General features: G+C 36.6%; 1 protein-coding gene across 1 annotated transcript in view; it reads right to left on the minus strand.

Annotated features, from left to right (window-relative positions):
• The window catches only part of P5CDh1 (delta-1-Pyrroline-5-carboxylate dehydrogenase 1), a 280792-nt gene that overhangs the window by 254124 nt on the left and 4243 nt on the right, over positions 1-22425 (minus strand). The window lies entirely within an intron of this gene.

The following is a 22425-nucleotide window of genomic DNA, read 5'->3' on the forward strand; positions in this document are numbered from 1 at the left end:
ATCTAATCCTGTGTGAAGGAGTGTCCAAAGCGTGGTCTGCCAGTCCCGACTTGCCATAGTAATAGTAGCGAATGTATCTTTCATGTTCTTCCAGGCGGATGTTCACTGATCTTCCTGTTTGCCCATAATAGGCCAAGTCACAGTCACATGGAACTTCATACACCCCTGGGTGTGCTAAAGAGTGAAGTTTATCCTTTGGTGAGCGGATCAGAGTTGCCAGCTTGACATGAGGCTTGAAGGTGGTGCGAAGGCCATGTTTCACCAATACTTTGGCTATCTTTTCCGATGTACCTCTGATATAGGGAATAGAAATGGTCATGTTGTATTCTTGTGTATTAGGGGGGGGGCAAAGTAATGGGCCTATGTAGTATTTTTTCTATTTTGTAGGGATTGTAGCCGTTGGCTAAGAACGTATGGCGCAGGTACTGGAGTTCAGTGGTCAGAGCTGTATCGTTAGAACAAATGGCTCTGGCTCTGTGTGTCAGTGTTTTTAAAATGCCGTACTGTTGGACTGGATGATGATGTGATTGTTTATGTAGGTATCTTCCTGTGTGTGTGGGCTTCCTGTAAATAGAAAAAGATAGTGATCCATCTGAAAGGCGGGTGACTAATGTGTCAAGAAATGGTAAACAGTTATTTGATTCTTTTTCTACTGTGAAGTGAATTTTGGGGTGTTGGCTGTTTAGGTAGGTGACAAAAGCATCCAAAGTGTCTTGTCCATGGGGCCAGATGGCAAACACATCATCTACATAGCGCAACCACACTAGTGGCTTGTATGTAGCTGTGGTAAGTACTTTGTTTTCAAAGTGTTCCATGTAAAAATTTGCTAACGGGGGGGAGAGGGGGGAACCCATAGCAGTACCATTAATCTGTTTGTAGAATTTCCCCCCCCATGTAAAGTAACCTGCATTCATGGTAAATTGAAATAATTCAAAAATATCTGGGGGAAATTTAGACTTGATTAATTCAAGAGTGTCTATAAGTGGTACATTGGTAAATAGGGAGGTGACATCGAAACTAACCATTATGTCTGAATTTTTTAGGATTAGATTTTTAACCAGTGTTTTGAAATGGATAGAAACGCCCCATAGTTGATAGCATAGATAGTCCCACATATAAACTGGCCCGGCATTTAGCGAAGTCGCTTGCCCCTCTTACTGGCAACTCCTCTACTTTTGTAAAAAATTCTATCCATTTCAAAACACTGGTTAAAAATCTAATCCTAAAAAATTCAGACATAATGGTTAGTTTCGATGTCACCTCCCTATTTACCAATGTACCACTTATAGACACTCTTGAATTAATCAAGTCTAAATTTCCCCCAGATATTTTTGAATTATTTCAATTTACCATGAATGCAGGTTACTTTACATGGGGGGGGAAATTCTACAAACAGATTAATGGTACTGCTATGGGTTCCCCCCTCTCCCCCCCGTTAGCAAATTTTTACATGGAACACTTTGAAAACAAAGTACTTACCACAGCTACATACAAGCCACTAGTGTGGTTGCGCTATGTAGATGATGTGTTTGCCATCTGGCCCCATGGACAAGACACTTTGGATGCTTTTGTCACCTACCTAAACAGCCAACACCCCAAAATTCACTTCACAGTAGAAAAAGAATCAAATAACTGTTTACCATTTCTTGACACATTAGTCACCCGCCTTTCAGATGGATCACTATCTTTTTCTATTTACAGGAAGCCCACACACACAGGAAGATACCTACATAAACAATCACATCATCATCCAGTCCAACAGTACGGCATTTTAAAAACACTGACACACAGAGCCAGAGCCATTTGTTCTAACGATACAGCTCTGACCACTGAACTCCAGTACCTGCGCCATACGTTCTTAGCCAACGGCTACAATCCCTACAAAATAGAAAAAATACTACATAGGCCCATTACTTTGCCCCCCCCCTAATACACAAGAATACAACATGACCATTTCTATTCCCTATATCAGAGGTACATCGGAAAAGATAGCCAAAGTATTGGTGAAACATGGCCTTCGCACCACCTTCAAGCCTCATGTCAAGCTGGCAACTCTGATCCGCTCACCAAAGGATAAACTTCACCCTTTAGCACACCCAGGGGTGTATGAAGTTCCATGTGACTGTGACTTGGCCTATTATGGGCAAACAGGAAGATCAGTGAACATCCGCCTGGAAGAACATGAAAGATACATTCGCTACTATTACTATGGCAAGTCGGGACTGGCAGACCACGCTTTGGACACTCCTTCACACAGGATTAGATGGAGAAAAACGAATGTGCTATTTAGGAGTCGTTATAGATCTGAAAGACTATTTTTTGAGTCAGCAATGGCTTTGAAGAATTCTCCCAACCTTAACAAATATGGTTGCATTAATTTGCCAAAAATTTGGGAGACGGTTATCCTAAGAAAAACTCCTGGATAACTGCTGCTGCTTTTTTTTTTTTTTTTTCTGTTAGAGGGCGCCAAAAATAGGACTTTAGATCTTTTGTCTTTCTGCAATTATATTGTTTCACTCACTGTCGCGTTTACATGTGTGTTGTGCTCTGATGATGCTGATTTGAAAATCAGCGAAATATTAGCGTTAATAAAACATCCTTGTTGATAAAAGTGTTTGTGGTGTGTTAATACCGTGAAAAAATAAGTAATGAGTATAATTAACAAAAAAAAAAGTATAAATACTATAAATAAATACTATTCTATATACATGTGGCAATTTCTACTGAAATCGAGACTTCATAAATCCTGAGTTTCTCTCAATACACATCTGAGAAATATTTTGAGCTGAAGAAGGCATTGTTGCTTGGCAATTACTAAAATATACATAGCAGAAAAATCAGACAAAGACCCACTCTTTTTATACCAAGCTGAAGATTGTGGAAGCTTGTTAACAGAATATGATCTCCATTTGTGTTCACATCTTTCATTATATATAGTAGTTCACAGTTCGTCGGCAGAGCAATTCAGTAGTAATAGCAACAAAGAAAAGACCTAGAATCCTGGCTTATCAACTGAAGGTGAATTAGCCAGTCTCATATAGAGTAACAGTTACCCTCTCATGGAAACTGAAGTCCATCCCACTCAAACATAACAGATTATAGTTTGAGAAGAATTATGACTGAAGCAACATCTAAAGCCATAAAATCAGTAAGTTATGCCTGCAAATTGGACATTCTCCAGCCTGTTTGTTTTGAAAAGTGAAAAACTGGAATTTCGAAGAGGAAAAACCCATGCACACATCTATATGAGACTGGCTAAACTTAAAGATAAAAAGATAAAAAGCTCTTATTAAGGCTCCTTATATTCTAAATATGATTCAAACCCAACTTGTGTCTTTCTGAACCAAAGAATAAATGTCTTATCCTCACAGTGTGTGAACAGACACATGGATTCATAGAATTAGAATATAATTAACCATGCTATCACTGCTAAAAATTAGGTTTATAAGAAGCCAAGTTACTTTCTTTTATGATAATCTTATCCATGATAGCTTGTTAATGTATAATACAATGGATGGGCTAATGATCACATAATATGGGAGCACTGCTTTAAAGACTAAGCACAAAATATTTAGTGAACAGCACTTCTGCTCTCCAACTAATAAACTGTGGTTTAAGTTTCATTGAGACTACCACCATCCTACTTTTGGAGGCCTAAAGTGGCCTAAGAAAGTTCCGTGTTCCTGGGCATCTGGGACAGGGTTATCAAGGTACTAATGCATAACAGTTTTACAATCTTTTTGTGAGCAACTCACATAAAAAAAATAACATAGAATGAATTCCTTAAACTTAAATGCTAATGTTTGCACAACCACACTGTAAGAAAATCATTTCTTACAAAATGCAGTAACCTTTTAACCTACCACACTCATTTATTATTATTATTATTATTATAAAAAAAAAAAAAAAATCAGCTAGAGCCTTTTTATTCCCGTATACGGGAGTAGGCGAGGCCATTTAGCCCTATCTAACTTTTGGAGACTGAGTGGGCAGTTCAATCTCCACTGGTATCCAATCAGAGACAGATGGCCCAAGGCTATCACTAATTAAGCGGTACACAGTGAAGAGAGATGGCTCAAATGTGCCGCCATCTCGTGGTCCCTAACCCTAACACAATATATTTAATGTCTGAAATAATGTGGGTTCTACGGTCGATTTTCTTGAGTTTACAGGACGAAAAACCCGAGTTTCCGGGAGGAAAAACCTGCTTGCCCGTGCCAGAGATCGACTAACTCGGGAACCGGTCGAAAAAAGGCTTAGAAAAATTTCCTCTAGTCGCCGACTAGACTCCAAACCAAGTCTTCCTTCGTGCGGCCAAGCACGGCAGTGTGCAAACGCCACATCCGCTGAGCTACACAAGCGTTATTATTATTATTATTATTCAGGCCTCCAAGGAGTCAAAAGACTCATCGAGGGAGGTCCTTCCTAAGACATAAAGTCTGTCAAGACTCATCGAGGGGAGGGTCCCCCCCCCCCGAGAAACACAAAGTCTATCATACCACTCATTAAACTCACTGACCGCTCTCGCTCCCACCACTCCATCAGGCAATGCATTCCACAGCTCAACCACCCTCCACACAAACAAACCACTCCTTACTCTCTTGCTCACAGTTTCCTTTCGTAACTTCCAGGGATGGCCTCTTGTCATCACTCCTTCCCGCTGTTCAACTAAGCGAAAGAACTCCCCAGTGTCAACCCTGTCACCACCTCTCAACAGTTTAAAAGTCTCAATCATATCACCTCTCCTTCTTCTATCCACCAAACTCTGCAGTCCACATTCTCTCAGCCGATCCTCATAACTATCCTTGTACAGTCCTGAAACCATCTTTGTCATCCATCTTAGTATCCTTTCCACAGTTAATTTATCCCCTTCAAATCCTGGGGACCAAATCTGAGAACAATAGTCCAAGTGTGGTCTGATCAGAGACTTATACAGCGGAATGATAACCCTCTTATCTCTGCAGGTCAGTGTCCTTCTCATAATAGCAGCAATCCTCTGTGTTACCTTCACCACCTTTGCAATATATCCCCTAAACTTCAGGTTTTTATCAATCATCAACCCCAGATCTCTTGTCTCCCCTACTTCCTCCAGTATAACTCCTCCCATAGAGTATGCAGCATCGCATCGATGTTTCCCAAACCTCAAGACCTTACATTTTGCTGCATTAAACTGACACCTCCATTCATTTGCCCATCTATCTAGCTTATTTAAATCCTCTTGCAGGGCTACCACATCTGCACTATTACTAATAATCCTTCCCAGCTTCGCATCATCTGCGAACAACTGAATATCCCCCTGCAATCCACTGGCTATGTCATTGATATAAAGGTTAAACAATATAGTTCCTAGTACTGAGCCCTGTGGGACCCCACTTGTAACCCTCTGACTCCTGGAAACCTCCACCATACACAACTCTCTGATACCTATCAGACAGCCAATCCTGAATCCAGTTGACCAATCTGACATCCAGACCCATGTGCTGCAACTTAAATATCAGCTTATCATGTGGCACCCTGTCAAATGCCTTCGCCAAGTCTAAGAAAATTGCAGTATATGCCTTTCCCTCATCTAATGTTCTTGTAACTTTATTATAAAAGGCTAGCATATTGCTAAAACAAGAGCGTCCTTTCACAAATCCATGTTGATTCTCACAGATAACATTACCCTCATCTGCCCAATGCTGTATACGGTCCCTCACTACTTTCTCCAAGATCTTAACAACTACTGATGACACACAGACTGGCCTATAATTAGACACTTCCAGTCTGTTACCACCCTCATGCAATGACACTATCTTACCTTCCTACCATTCCCTGGGCACCTTTGCCAAAGCCAGACTTTCATTGAAAAGCCACGCTAAAGGCACTGTCAATTCGCTAGCACATTCTCTCAAAACTCGTGGTGAAATACCATCCAGTCCCACAGCTTTACTGACATCCAGAGTACTCAGTATCTGAAACACACTTTCCTCCTGTACCTCCAGACCTCGAACCAGTCCTATCCCTCTAGCATTAAAACTGACTCCTCTAGGATGAAATACTCCAATAAAGTGTTCATTGAACAATTCCACTATGTCCTCTGCATCAGTCACTCTATTCCCATTTTTATCCCACAATATCATTCTTCCACAGTCATTTCTCCTCCTACTGGCCACATAGCTAAAAAATTCCCTAGGATTTTCTTTGGATCTTAGGGCCAATCTCCTCTCATATTCCAGTTTTGCTTTCCTTACAACACTAGTCACTCTTCTGACCTGTGTCTTATATTCCTCATGCATCTCTTCACCTGTCTCCTTATATCTCTTCCATAGCCTCTTTTTCGCATGCAATTCCTGTTTAATATTGTTTGTCATCCACTTTACTCCAAATTGCGTCCTCTTCTTCACTCGTGGTATACAACTTACCATTGCTGATAACAATGCTGGGAAACATCGATGGGATGCTGCATACTCTATGGGAGGAGTTATACTGGAGTTATTATTCTAGTAGCAAGACTTATACGTTGGTTAGACATAACTGGTAATTAGTTTACGGAATTAACAACGCATATAAAGTATATTAATTAAAGGTAACTTTAATGAATAACTTCTATATTCACGCGGTCACAATTTCGCCCTAGCTCCTAAAAGGATACCTGCTGAAGAAATCATGATCCAAATAGAGCGTGGAATTCGCAACCTGCCTAACCATATCGCCAACAATGTAAGACTGGATGTAGTCAGTGTTCTCACTAAAGCCAAACCTCCAAAATCCAACTTATCCAAAAACGAATATACAGCCCTACAAGAATTGAAAAACAACAAAAAAATAGTAATCACCAAAGCTGATAAGGGAAGCGCCACTGTGGTACTCAATCAAAAAGACTACAAAGGTAAGCTAAATTCTTTAGTACTAGACCGTACTACTTACCTCCCCATTGAATATAATCCGACCAGCTCTCAGATTAGAACTATCCACAGACTCCTTAAGAAAGTCACTTCTTGGCCTGTGGAAGTCACCAACAAACTTAAACCTTATAACTCTAGACCCCCCCGATTATATGGACTCCCAAAAATACATAAACAAAATGTGCCATTGCATCCCATAGTGGATGGCATTGATTCCCCCACATATAAATTAGCCAAACATTTAGCCAAAACGCTCACACACTACACTGGCAACACAACATCACACATAAAAAACTCAGCCCACTTTAAAGCCAGTATAGAAAACCTCACACTCCAACACACTGACATAATGGTCAGTTTTGACGTCTCCTCCCTATTCACTAATGTCCCACTCAAAGAAACCCTTGAGCTCATCCAAGCCAAGTTTCCTCCCGATATCTCAGCCCTATTTCAGTTCACAATGAACTCAGGCTATTTCGTTTGGCAAGGAAAGTTCTACAAACAGATAGAGGGGACAGCCATGGGTTCACCACTTTCCCCACCCTTGGCCAATTTCTTTATGGAGACATTTGAAGAGAAAGCCTTAAACTCCGCCCCACAAAAACCCACTATTTGGCTTCGTTATGTGGATGATGTGTTTGCTATTTGGCCACATGGCTCAGACACACTCCACTCCTTCCTAACACACTTAAACAACCAACACCCCAGAGTCCAGTTCACCTTAGAAAAAGAGGAAAACAACACCCTCCCCTTCCTAGACACTTTAATCACCCGCCAGCTTGATGGATCTTTGGTTTTCTCTGTTTACAGAAAACCCACCCACACTGGCAGATACATTCACCAGCAATCCCATCCCACCCCCCCTCACAACAATATGGGGTGATAAAAACACTATATAACAGGGCAAAATTAATCTGCTCAGATGACAAGGCCCTGACTATTGAACTAAACCACATCCTCAACACTTTCTTAGCCAATGGCTATAACCCCAAAAAAATCCAAAAAATACTAAAACCTGTAAACCACAACCCCCCCTCCACAATAAAGATTACATCAAGTCTATCACCATCCCCTACATCCAGGGCACCTCTGAGAAAATAACCAATATCCTCAAAAAATATGACCTTACTTCCTGTTACAGACCATATAAAAAGTTGGCATCCCTTATCCGCTCTACCAAAGACCAACCACTTCCCCTAGACCTACCTGGTGTATACCAGGTCCCTTGCAGCTGCAAATTGTCCTACTTTGGCCAAACAGGCAGAACAACAAATATCAGGATTTCAGAACACCAAGACTACATCCGGTTTCACCAGTACAGCCGCTCTGGGCTGGCAGACCATGCCTTAGATACCCACCATAAAATTCGTTGGAAGAAAACAAAAATAATTCATCGCAGCAAGTTTAAATACGAAAGATTATTCAAAGAATCTTCAGCAGCTCTAAAAAACGTTCCTAACCTCAACAAATTTGGGTGCATGAAACTGCCCCAAATTTGGGAGACTTTGATTATGAGAACTTCAGCCCAACTGCCAAGACTACCAAATTAGCCTGCAAGAGGGCACCATTAGGACTTTAGGAACAATATTAGTTTCTTGCTTTCTTCCTCATTTCCTCATTTGCTTTGTGTTAGTTCCTGAGTGCACATACCATATCTTTATGTTCCTGAAGATGGCAATGTGACGTTGCCGAAATATAGAAGTTATTCATTAATATACTTTATATGCGTTGTTAATTCCGTAAACTAATTACCAGTTGGAGTTATTATTAACTTTTTATCTAACCTACAATGAAATGCAAGGTTCATCTAATATCAACTGCTTAATTGTTGCTTAATTCTTACTGAGGCAGTAGTTAGTCATATGCTTTGTAATGATTCTAATACTGAACTAAAATGTTAGGAGCATTCTTAATTTTTCTTACATATGTAACCTATATTTTTTGTGAATGTGTCTTTCATATACATCATGAGGAGAGAAGAGGATTGGCTACAATTTATAAATAAAAGTTCCTTAAGTGCTAGCAGTAAACTTTCCTTGTCATCAAGCTGCCTGTGAAATTCTGGGAAGCTCGATGACATTTTTACTTCAACAGCTTATTACTTAAACCTAAATACACGGCATGAAATTCCTTCATGGGCAGTTTGACAGTTGTAAATTTAAAGTTTTTTTCATTCACTGAGGACATAATGTATCTATCAATGAGTAAATAGATCACTTTTTGTTGAACAACTTTCTGAAGCAAAAAAGTCCTTGGCCTTAAACAATATCTCTATTAACAAGCTAGATACAGAACTACATGTATTACTTTAACTTTGATATTTAATAAGATTACTATCTGTATTTCTTTTAATTCTACAGATCAGAAATTCCAAAAGACAGATATTTCCATCAAAAAGATCTTGATGTGGATGTTTAATGGTTTTTTTGAGATAGTGTCCATAATTTCCATCCTTCCTCTATTTCAAATATGTGCTCAATCTTGCCATCTATTGATGAAATTACCATTTTATCTAAGAACCATGAATTTATGCCTTTTTCAAGAGTCCCTGTTCCTGCCATGAAATTCATGTATAATTGTAGAAATAGATTATAAAAGATTATAACAGTCAATGAAATTCAATTTTGAAGTTGGTATCACAAAACCAAATCTCCTTAGCCTAACTATGCTCTCTCATCCCTGAAAAGGAACACTAATATTATAAGCATTATTATTTCAACAGATAAGAGTAAGGTAGTGAATTTACTTTACTGTACTGATCACCAAACTTCTTTCTCTTCTCAGGGACCATTCACAACTAACCTTTGTATAAGGCTAAAATTCTACTTCCAGTCAAATTAATGATTTATTATTAATTAATATAATTTTATTAAGAAAATTAACATATTACACATGTTACTTCATGGGATGTAGCATTAATAGATAATGCTGAGAACACATTCTAGACTAATACAGATATATGGACCTCCCAAAAGATGTTTGCTGATAAGTCTGCTAAACAACTAAGCTCTGACCAGATGATGCTTCCTTTATTAAGAACATGCTACATTTTAAGATGTCCTATAAAACTTAGTATAAAATTCAGAATAAATGGAGATTTCTGATATTTCACTGTTCAAGAATTATTTTAGTGAACACCTTATTAATGAAGTTATTAATAAAAAAACTAAGACTATTTGAATATAATTATTGCTGGCTTTCATACTTCTCACACAAAGCAGAAAGAGGAAATTATGGTGAAATCACTGATTACTCCACATCAGTAAATTATTTCATGAAACACTTTGCATAACAGCTTCTTAGTATTGTCATATAGTCCAGAAACTCTGCTCTAGAGATCGAACAAATTATGCAAATTTGAAAAATCATAAAAACCCTACTCGCTAAGCAAAAATTTACTTTCCCAATAAGACAATAGCAATGATATGTCCCAATAACACAATATGATTAACAGTGGTGTTATTATGATCGGAGAAATCATTTTTATTAAATAAAAAAATAATATATTTTAAAGTTGCCAGGAAATTATATAATTTTTTAATCCTTTGGCCAAGTGTAAGCAAAGCTTGAGTGAAGTATCTTCACAACTTAGCTACTTGTATATAGAGGCTGATGACTTCACATCAACTACCTTGGTATCCCATAATGCAAAGCACACTTCCTTTCAGAAGTGTTATATTGTATTGATGCATATGGATATACAAGCAGTCAGTCGTGAAGATACTTCATGTGCTAACTTTGTTTGCTTACATTTTGGATAAAGGATTAAAAAAGAATATAACTTCTTAGCATATTTTTAATTTGGTTCCAAGCAGAAAAACTTTCTACAAATACTCTATTTTTTACTGTTTGCACCTACTTGCCATAGGCCATCCATAACCAAGGCAAGATAATGCAGACTGCTGGTTGGAGAAGAGATAAGCTAACTAGTCAATCAACTAGGCCAAATGCTTCTGGTTCCATATAAATCACAAAAACTTACCTATACCTTTTGATAACTACTGGCAAAAGTTTCATAAAAGTACTGAGTATGTGCAGTATGATATGCAAAAAAAAAAAGGCATCATCATCATCATGCATATCAAGGATTTAGGCCTAGGGTGGCCTGTTCCGGTCTTAGAAGTCATCGTTGAATCGTTTAAGAGGACATCCTGGTTTTCTTTTTCCTAATGGCTTGTACTTTAAGGCTTGTTTTGGTAATCTTTCTGTTTTCATTCTTTGAACGTGCTCCATCCATTTATGTTTATATTTTTTAATTTTTTCTATTACTGATTCTTGGTTTAATTCTTTCATAATTTCTTCGTTTCTTTTTTGAAGAAAAAAAAGTTTGCTAGTTATTTTACTTTCTTATTATATCTTGTTTTTATCATCACCATTATTCCTGAGATGTAACCTCCAGGGATGTAGAGGATATTATGATAGTAGTATATGAAAAGATTACATCATTACTAACTTCCAGTTGACTAATCTTCTTCCAAATCCATCTTATCTGTCAGGAGTTCAACATTCTCAGAGCTTATACACAGTCCCCAGGTTATGAACAAGATGCGTTCCTGAGAATGTCTAAATTGGATTTCTATGTAACTCAGATCCCTGATGAACAGCACATATGTGGTAATAATAATAATACCCCTCTACTGTAATAATAAGTTACAGAAACTATTGTGCTATTTTTTTTAATTCAAACAAACAGTTTGGATAGGAGAAATTTTAAAAAAGAATATTAAAGGTTGCATAAATGTCTTGCTTATTGGAAGGGGCATTTCTGAGGCAAGAAGGCTAACATTAATCAAAAGATGACAATGATTGAAATGGTGCTAGAGAGGATGGAACTGGTGCTGGAAAATCAGAATATGATTCTGTTACTGGAGGAGGTAGAGCTTACCACTGAAGTCAGTTTCTTGAAAAAGGTATCTAGGGGGTTGTTGTCATTGACTTTTTCCTTTTTCTCATCATGAATGGCCTTGTAGCAGCTGATGTTCTCACTAACTGCATGGTAAACCTTTGTAAACCACACACTGTTAAGATCTTACTCCTAAAGCTTAGCAATTCCTGCTTTAATGAGATGAAAGGTTTCACTAATTCTTTTGTCGTAAACTTTCTTGGCTCTGGATCCTCTGATTCTTCGTGTTTGTGTGTTTCTCTATTTCCATGAGGTTTTCATTGGTTAATTCTGGTGAAGGGAACTCTAGTAAGTCAATGACATCGTTTTCATTGATGTCCAATTGCAGTGCATGGCCACTATCCACCAAAGCTTTTCTGACTTCGGCAATGTCTTCTTCTGTGAAACCATGAAAATCATCACAGAATTGAGGGCATTGTTCCACACCCCTTAAATTGTTGATTGCTTCACTTCCTCCCAAGAATCAGCAATGTTTTTGATGGCATCATGGATGTTATAATTCTTTCAAACTCTCTCAAGGACATCACATCATCTTCCATAGTCCTGAATGCTTGTGGGAATGTATGCCGTAAGTAATAAGCCTTAAATGCAGAAATGACTCCCTGGTCCATTGGCTGTAGTAACAATGTAGTGTTGGGTGGTAAAAATATGACCTTTACATTAGGATGAAGGTCATCTAAAGATGTTGGATGTCCAGGACAAGCAGAATGTTAAAGGGAATTTTTTTTTAAGAACAATAACATTCCACAGCAGGAATAAAACAGTTCAAGAACCAATCTTCAAACATAGCAAGTGTCACCCAAGCCCTTGATTTTGGCTTCCAAATAATAGGAAGAACTGCTTTAATAATGCAGTGAAGTGCAGGTTTGTTTACAAGCATGAAAGAAACTAGTTCCTGAATTATTAATTTAATTATCCTTATGGGGGACCCGTTCATAAGTACGTAATGGTGTAAATCAGGTCATCCATAACCTGGGGACCGTCTGTATTTCCATTTTCTAAGGCACTATATCAATCCACCAAGATTGTAGTCTTTCTCTCAACCTTAAAGGACTTATTTTTGTAACCTTTCCTCTTCCATTTTGTTTAAGTGATGATATGCCCGAGGTTAGCTCTACCCATAGACCCTAAATGCTAATAATGTCAAGTTCCTCCTTAATATTCCTGCTTTTTCCATAATTCATTGTGCCTTCTATTCATTTCCTAATCTTTCTCAGACGTCACATACTGGGTGTCCAGTCTTTGGTCAAGTGTGTTATTTCTAACCTAGCTCTCAATCCATAAGTTAGAATTGGTTTGAACATTGCCCTATTTACTACTAGTTTAGTATTTTGACTAACTTCTCTCATTTCATATAAATTTATTCAGTTGACTTCCTACCAGCTGTGCTAATTCTGTTGTCTATTTCCATATTTCATTTACTGCCTTAACTAAAAATTGTGTCTAAATAGCAGAACTGTTTCACTTGTTCTAAAAGTTCTCCATTCAGGATGCAGTTGATGTTTTCAATGATTCGTGCTTATTTTTACACCTTTTTTCTTTTTATTGCCAATATTCATATAAAATTTATTACAGAGTTATTCAACTTAGTTAAGGAATCCTGAAGACATGTACTAGATTTATTTAGGAATATAATATTTGCATAAAGAAAAGAGCAGAGATTAACATCTTCAATTTTGATATCAGGTTTAATGTAATTTTCTTCATAATGTGATCCATAATGATGATGAATAACAATGGAGATAATGTGCATCCTTGTCTCACACAACATCAAAACATCTTCCTGTACCTCCTCCAATTCTAACTGTTGACCTACAACTCAAATATAGATTATGTACTGCTTGATACAAAACGTATCATTTATACCATATAATTGTAGCAATTTCAAGCCAATTTCAGGCGGTGAAATTAATCTCCTGCCTAAGGAAAATCAAATATTCATGCCTACACAACAGGATTTGAATCCACAAGCTGATGACTGAAAAGCAGCATTCAGTCAACCAGGCCACCAATATGCTACATAAATGCCTGTATAATGTATTCTGCCATTCTTTCCTTCAAAAAGATTTCAAAAAAGCAGCAAATTTCTGTTGAGAAATTTAGCTGATTACATATTTCAGTTTAATTCTGCATTTAATCCTGTAAGATAAAAAAAGGAGAGTGGTTTTTTAAATTCATCTTACATTTGCAATAAATAATTTATTTATTGCAAATAATTAATGAAAAGGTTTTTCATGGAATGAAAACAAAGTTGCAGAGCTGCAAATATAGTAGAAATAAACCAAAATTAAGAAAATACAATAAATTATATTTACTGCTTGGTTTCATAGGTCTCAGACTATTCCAACTTTAAATGCAGAACATTCAGCCTAATTAGATTAAAGACAAGATTAACAAACAATAAAATTCATAAATCAAAGACAGGTGCTCTGCAGATAGATAAATAAATGCATAAATAAATATAAACTCTGACTTCAAATAATTTAAGTTGGCTGAAAGCAAAAGAGTTATCCTATCTAAAGTTTTATTTTGATAAACAAATACTGTCAAACTTGGAGGAGAAGATCTGGTTATAAATCAGTCCATAATCCAATGTAGGCTGTCTTCGTAGCGCAATTGGAAGAACAGCGGAACATTGCGCCCTTCAATTGGAAAAGACGGATTTGATTCTTGTCATGACAAAGGAATCCATATATTGGCTTTTTTTAATTGAAGGTGAGTTAGCCAATCTCATATGGAGATAGCAGGGTTTTTTTCTCCCAGAAACTAGAACACATGCAGTTTACAAACAAAAAATAATATTGTTGCGATGATAGGTAGTAGATGGCTTTGATGATGGTAGTGTCATAGTAGGAGAATTAAGTAGTAGTGGAGAGGGTGAGATGTATTTAGCAAAGTAGAGTAGTGTGCCCTTCCATGATGAGTCCTTGGACTTCCTGGAGTTGTCAAGTAATAATAATAATAAAAGCTAGTTACTTCTTTCTTTTTTGTCTATTCCGACAACTATCCAAGCAATTAAGAATGTTTGCATAGTTACCAAAATTTGTACAGTATAACCATGTAGTATGCTCATTATAAAAGTGAGCAAACTGTATGGGATATGCATAAATTAAAACCCATAATAATTTTTGCTTATTACACCCATGATCTTGTTATTTCTGAACTTCTTACAACAAAGTTCAACTGTATTTAGAAAGAATCTACTAGATGAGATAGGACTTTGAGCTTAATATTATAACAATTCTAGATGTGGCTGAGTGATTTTTTTTCCCACAACTGAAAAATGTAACAACAGTGAAAAAGTAGGATATTTAATTTGTTAACAGATATTTGACTCTTAGTATCAACAACAACAGTGGTGCATAAAACTAAAAGAATGAATATTCGAATACAGTTTGATTTAAATTTTATGCTGTAATAATAGTTAGCTACAACTGCATGTGTAATAGGTTCAAATACATTTGAACCTATTACATCATCATCAAATTCCTGCCATGTACCCTCAAGGGGTGTATGATAGTACTACATGAAAAATTTACATCATTACTAACTTCCTATCTACAATTTTCCTCCAAATAAGTCTGTCACTTGTCAAGACTCCAACATTATCAGATCTTATATTACTATCATCTAAGGCACTTTGTACCGTATCAATCCACCTATATCTTGGTCTTCCTCTGGGTCGTTTTCCTGCCAACCTGGCAGAGAACACTTGTTTTGCTAATCTTTCCTCGACCATACCACCTGAGATTAGCTCTGCTAATGCATTCCTGGATGCTGACAAGTTCTTTCCAAATATCCTTGTTTTTAATATGATATTGCCATTAATGCCATCTGTTCACCCTCTAATCTTTCTCAGGACTCTCATATCTGCAGTCTCTAGTCTTTGGTAAAGTGTTTTATTTCTAACCAGCTCTCAGATCCATAAGTTAAAATTGGTTTGAACACTGTCTTGTATACAGCTAATTTAGTGTTCTGACTAATTTCTCTTTTATTCCATATGAATTTATTCAGTTGAGTTCCTACCATACTAGCTTTGTTGATTCTGTTGTCCATTTCCATATTTTATTTACCATCTTCACTAAAAATCATGCCTAAGTAGCTGAAATGTTTTCCTTTTCCACAGGTTCTCTGTTCAAAAACGCGGTTGACATTTTCAACGATTCTGCCCATTGTCTTTGTCTTTTTATTGCTGACCTTCATACCATATCTATTACAACAGTTGTTCAATTTAGTCAAGGAATCTTGCAGACTTGCAGTGGATTCATTTAGAAGTATACCATCGTCCGCATAAAGCAAAAGAGCTGACAATAACATCTCCAATTTTGATATCATTTTTAATACCACTTTCCATCATAATGTGATCCATACCTATTACATTTATGAAGGAAAAGAAATCTGCTTTACACAATTAGAAATTGAAATTTCCCACATTTTGGAAATAGAAAGACTATCACTGTGATTAAGATTCACAGTGTAATACAGCTCTTCAGGGCCCTCTTCAAACAAATATTAATATTTAAAGATAAACATAACGATAGGATTAGTGTTGGTGGTTATTTATTTTTCCTCATTGGTATCAACAACATTAAAGCTGATGGTTGTACTCATTAGGAAAAACAGCATGAGAAAGGTAGATGGAATGAAGGAAGATAATGAGATGTTGGTATGACACACTTGGAGTTGGACTGTGTAGGGATGTTGCCCAGTGGCTGCCGTGTCCGGACAGTTCATCACCGCCAATTCATCGTGGGAAAATTGATCGCCGACAATTCATTGCAGAGGAAATTTCATCACAAGGAAAAATCATCATGGAGACTATTCATTGCTGGAAATTTAATCGTGGGGAAAATTAATTGCATGAAAATTCATTGCAGATATATGTGAAAAAAAATTTCCCATATAAGAAAATTTTTTGTAAAATATTTCTTTTAAAATATATTTTTTAAAACTTTTCTTCTGATATTGCTTTTGTATGATGACACTGTTTTTAAACATTCATTTCACCAAAGTCACATAATTTAATGATTTATATTTATCAGGAAATAATATAAATGAGAAAATATACAAAATTTGCTCATTTGTAATAATCACAATTTAATTTCACTATCGGAATATTAAAAGTTATCTGGTACAATTACTTTGGAAAAATAACGAATTCAAATAAAAAGAAGATGCACACATGTTACCTAGCAGTATTTGTGTGTGTGATAGTTTGGAAGAGGGGGAGGGGTGAGCCATCAAAGACAAAATACAATTTTAATTCTATTATGAAAAATGTGGAAATAAAATTTCATTTAGACGCATGCACCTATACATGTTTCGAATGATAAACTGTAGGGAAAGTATCGCTACTTCAAAATTGCCACATAATATCAAAATTAGCAGAAAATATGTACATAACGGTTTACTTCATAATAGTCATTCATTTCAATATGTAATGAGTGATTCCAGGAAACCATTCAAGATTTACGTATGATTATCTATAAGGTAATATCGTAAAAGAGAGAACCTTCATGCAATTTGTGAACTAATTTTCTAACTAAGATTATGAAAAAAAAAAAAATAAAGAAAATAATTTGTAACAGATGAAGGTTGTATTTATTTTATGATAACATAAAATATCAGAGTGGCATTTTTCCAGTTTTCTGGTATCATTCCCTCTTCTAGGCATAGATTTAGCAAGTTTGTGACACGGTGAATTATATTGTTTCCTCCCCATTTAATTAATTTTATGTGAATTTGGTCTTCACCAGGACATTTTCCATTTGTTTTAATGCTTGTTTTATTTCATCTGAAGTGAATGCGAGGATGAATTCTATATGCAATGGAGAAGGGTTATTTATATTCGATTTATCTATTGAAGGATCACTAAAGAGTTCTTTATAAAATTCTTCTAGACTGCATAGGATTTGTTCTTGGTTCCTTATTGTAGTTCCATTCTTATCTTTTATTGCAGTTATTTCACTTTTGCCAACTGATAAATGTTTTCTTAGTATTTTCATATTTTCTTATTTCATTTCTCATCTTTTTCCTTATTGTTTTGCATAGTTCTGTATGCAAAACAATAAGGAAAATATTCGTATTCTATTTTAGAAATTAAGTTTTTGCCTTGTTTCATATTTCGTCTCTTTTTTTTAGTAGTTGTAAGGTTTCCTCTGAAAGTTTATGGTCTTTTTGTTGTTTGTTGCTTTTGAATTTGTTGGCTGCTGAGATTATTACTTCCATTAGGTTTTTTGCTTATTTTATTTATGTCTTCATCAAATATATTTATTAAGTCTAGTTTTTGATTCAGTTTTTCTTTATAATCCTTCTTCTTGTTTTTAATAGGTTTTAAGTCAAAACTACTTGATTTTTGTTGTTTAGCCATTTTATTCTTTCCAATTTGGGGTTTATTTTAATTTTGGCTCTCACCAGTCAGTGGTCACTTCCTGTTTTTACTTGATTTAGTACTGAGGCATCTTGAACTATTTCTTTATTATTACACAGTATATAGTCTATTTCATTTTTTATTTCTCCATTTGGACTTCTCTATGTCCATTTTCTTTTTATATTATTAAAGGGCTTTCTTAAAAAATGTATTCATAACATAAAGCTTGTTACTGATAGAGAATTCTGTAAGAGCCATTCCTGAGTTGCTGCTTGAACCATATATGTATAATCCTATTGTGTCTAATTGGTGAATGGGATGACTTTGGCATTAAAATCGCCCATTACTATAGTAAAGTTTTGATTGCTATTTCTTTTTTTTTTTTTTTTGTCTAGAGTGTGCTGCAGTGAGTCATAAAATTACTGAATAACTTAAGGAATTGACATAAGAATATAAATTAAATTAAACTTTAATCAATATTTCCGATATTTTGGCAACGTCACGTTGCCATCTAAAAAAGGAACTTACAAAAAAGTCACGTGCACATAGGCACTACAACACAGTAATTGAGAATGAAGTGAGGAAGCTATTGTTCTCCTAAAGGTCCTGATGGTGTCCCCTAGAGAGCTGAGTAGGTCTTCTTGGCCACTGGGCTGAAAGTCTGCTGATGTAAGCCTCCCAAATTTTGGGCAGTCTTATGCAAACAAATTTGTTGAGGTTTGTAAAGTTTCTTAGGGCTGAGGCTGATTCCATGAATAGTCTTTCGAATTTGAACTTGCTACAGTGTATTATCGTAGCTTTCTTCCACCGTATTCTATGGCATGTATCCAGAGCATGGTCTGCAACACCAGAGTGGCTGTACTTGTGAAACTGGATGTAGTCCTTGTGTTCCGAAATTCTGATATTCGCTGTCCTGCCTGTTTGGCCAAAGTAAGACAGTTTACAGCTGCAAGGGACCTGGTATACACCAGATAGGTCTAGGGGAAGTGGTTGGTCTTTTGTGGAGCAGATAAGGGATGCCAATTTTCTGTATGGTCTGTAACAGGAGGTCAAGTCATGTTTTTTTAAGATTTTGTTAATTTTTTCTGAAGTGCCTCGGATGGTGATGAATTTAGGGAATGGTGATAGATTTAGAGTAATCCTCGTTTTTGATTTTTTTGGTGGGGTAGCCATTGGTGGAGAAGGTATTGAGGATGTGATTTAGTTCAGTTTAGGATCTTGTCGTTTGAACAGATTAGTTTTGCCTGTTGTATAGTGTCTTCACCACTCCATATTGTTGTGAGGGGGGGGGGGGATGGTTGGTGAATGTACCTGCCTGTATTGGTGGGTTTTCTATAGACCAAGAAAACCAAGGTTCCATCAAGGCTGGCAGGTGACTAGTGTGTCTAGGAAAGGGAGGCTGTTGTTTTCCTCTTTTTCCAGAGTGAACTTGATTCTGGGGTGTTGGTTAAGTGTGTTAAGAAGGAGAGGAGTGTATCAGAGCCATGTGGCCAAATAGTGAACACATCATCGACGTAGCGAAGCCATATGGTTGGTTTTTGCAGGGCAGAAACTAAGGCTTTTTCTTTAAAGGTTTCCATAAAGAAATTGGCCAAGGGTGGGGAGAGTGGTGAACCCATGGCTGTCTCCTCTATTTGTTTGTAGAATTTTCCCTGCCAAATGAAATAGCCCGAGTTCATTGTGAACTGAAATAGGGCTGACATATCATGAGGAAATTTAGCTTGGATTAGCTCTCAAGTTTCCTTGAGTGGGACATTTGCGAATAAAGAGGAGACGTCAAAGCTGACCATTGTGTCAGTATGTTGGAGTGTAAGGTTTTCTATGCTGGCTTTGAAGTGGGCTGAGTTTTTTGTGTGCAATGGTGTGTTGCCAGTATAATGTGCAAGCACTTTGCCAAATGTTTAGCTAATTTGTAAGTGGTGGAATCAATGCCATCCACTATGGGACGTAATGGCACATTTTCTTTATCAGACACTATACGTTCAGACACTATACAACAATATCTGTTCAAATGACAAGGCACTAAACACTGAACTAAATCACATCCTCAACACTTTCTCAAGCAATGGCTACCCCACCCCCCCAAAAAAAATCCAAAAAATATTGAAACCAGTAAACCACCCCCCCCTCTTCCTCCCTTCACAACAAGGATTACTCTTTCTGATTATTCTTTCTATATGTGACTTTTCATTGTTGTTATTTAGGATGAGTCAAAATGGGAAGGGTCACTGAATATACAGTAACAATCTACTAAGCCATATACGTAGCCTCAGTGTCCCCCATATGCCACTACTTGGTTTCCCTTGGCACACCTAAGAGAATATTATTATTATTATTATACAGTATCTCCGTGGAATACCAAGACTCACTGTGGGAGACCCACACTTGCTTTTATACGCACAAAACATATCATGCCTCTCTTTAAACTCATTCATTATCAACTAATTCCAGCAATCCATTCCACTCTGCACACACAAAAAATCTAGTCCACACACACACACTCTTAAACAACTTCCATGGATGACCCCCCAGTTCTCTGACTATTGGTCCTATATTGAAAAATTTCCTTTACATCAATTTTATAAAACCTCTTTAACATCTTATAAGTTTCCATCATGTCCCCTCTTTTCCACCTATCAACTAAACATTATAACCTACACACACCTTCAACCTATCCTCATAAGCAGTGGTGTAGCTAGAGCTTTTGACGCTCAGGGCGGTCTCCGAGTTTGCCACCCTCTCAATACACATCAAAAATACTACAAAAAAGTCAAAATGATGTATAGGGAAATAAATTAAAACACTATGTTTATTTTTGAAGTAAAACTTTAATTCCAACATTCTAAAATGTTATTTTTCTTGCTTTTCTGTTAGCAAAATCTATGACATTGGCGAAGTCTATTTCATAGTAATGTAGGTAATTCTTAATCAATTTTAATTTAGAAAAACTTCTCTCACAACTAGCAAACTTACAGCAATTGTGAGGAAAAGTATTACAATATTTGGAAATGATTTCTCAAGACTATTTTAGGATTAACTACAAAAGTTAAAAAAAGGTTCAAAGTGTCGCCCGTGGCAGATCGCCCCCCTCTGCCCCTCCCCCTCTAGCTATGCCTCTGCTCATAAGGATCATTCTGCAGATAAGCCAACAGGTTTGTCACTTATCTCTGAATCCTCTCTGCCACCTCCTGATCCCCAAAAAACTCAGGTGACTAAATCTATGCACTGTAGTCAAGATGCAGCAAAATCCAAGTAATCCTTTGAGCTATTTTACCAACTTTTGCAATATGCACTCTGAACTTCAACTTTGTCCATCATTATCCCAAAGTCCCTACCTTCATCAATTTCCTGCAATCGAGTAGCATCAATATGGTACACAGTATGTAACCTTTTGTGGCATGTATAAATACAAATAATACATATATAATAAATAAATACAAATATAATAGTGACAGCAAGATTTGCTAGCTGACCTAGAAGCCTTCTAAGGCATTACTATTAAGTTTGATTTAGTATACTATCTAGCATCCAATATATGGAATAATTGTTTTAAAGCTGTACTCTAACAAAAGGAAGAAATGTTGGGTCTCTCCATAATGTTTCACAGAACTCTGAAAACACTGTTCATATTATGTGCTAGAAAAAAATGTGAAAAAGTAAACTGGGTCTTTGAGATTTGGAGTCCAAACAGTGTTTGACCACTTTAAATTTTTGATTAAAAAAAAGGAGGTATTAAACTGGGTGATAAAACTCATCTACCACCTGGTGCTGCCTAGTACCAACAGATGCTTGGGGCATCTGCATCTGGGGGGGGGGGGGATACATAAGGCTACTAACAGACCTACCAATGTGAAGGCATAAGCAGAGGATGTAGTCATTGCTGGACTTCAGTGAAGTTTAGTTGTTCAACACAATGGAGTATGACATATTCAATGTATGGAAAACTTTTGTGAAGTTTGACATACTCCATAACATGGCAGGCTTAACATATCATCGGCATTTTAGATGATGTTTTTGAATTACAGCTGAAGCATCTAAGGCTACAAAACAAGCATTTGATGTCTGCAAATTGAGTATTTTAGACTTCTGTAGTTTAGCCATGCAATCCATCATGAGAATAAAGTCTATGGTCCCTTTCAGGTCCAGTGATAAAGTGACATACTGATTTCATCCCACACTTACTATATCTTCCCCAGAAAAACCTTCCAAGCTTACTATGGTGTATCAGAGCTCTATATCTAACATTGCAATTTAACTTATATTAA

This window comes from Typopeltis vanoorti, chromosome 4, assembly GCF_054136105.1.
Source record: "Typopeltis vanoorti isolate ZY-2024b chromosome 4, IOZ_Tvanoo_1.0, whole genome shotgun sequence".
Lineage (NCBI taxonomy): Eukaryota > Metazoa > Arthropoda > Arachnida > Uropygi > Thelyphonidae > Typopeltis > Typopeltis vanoorti.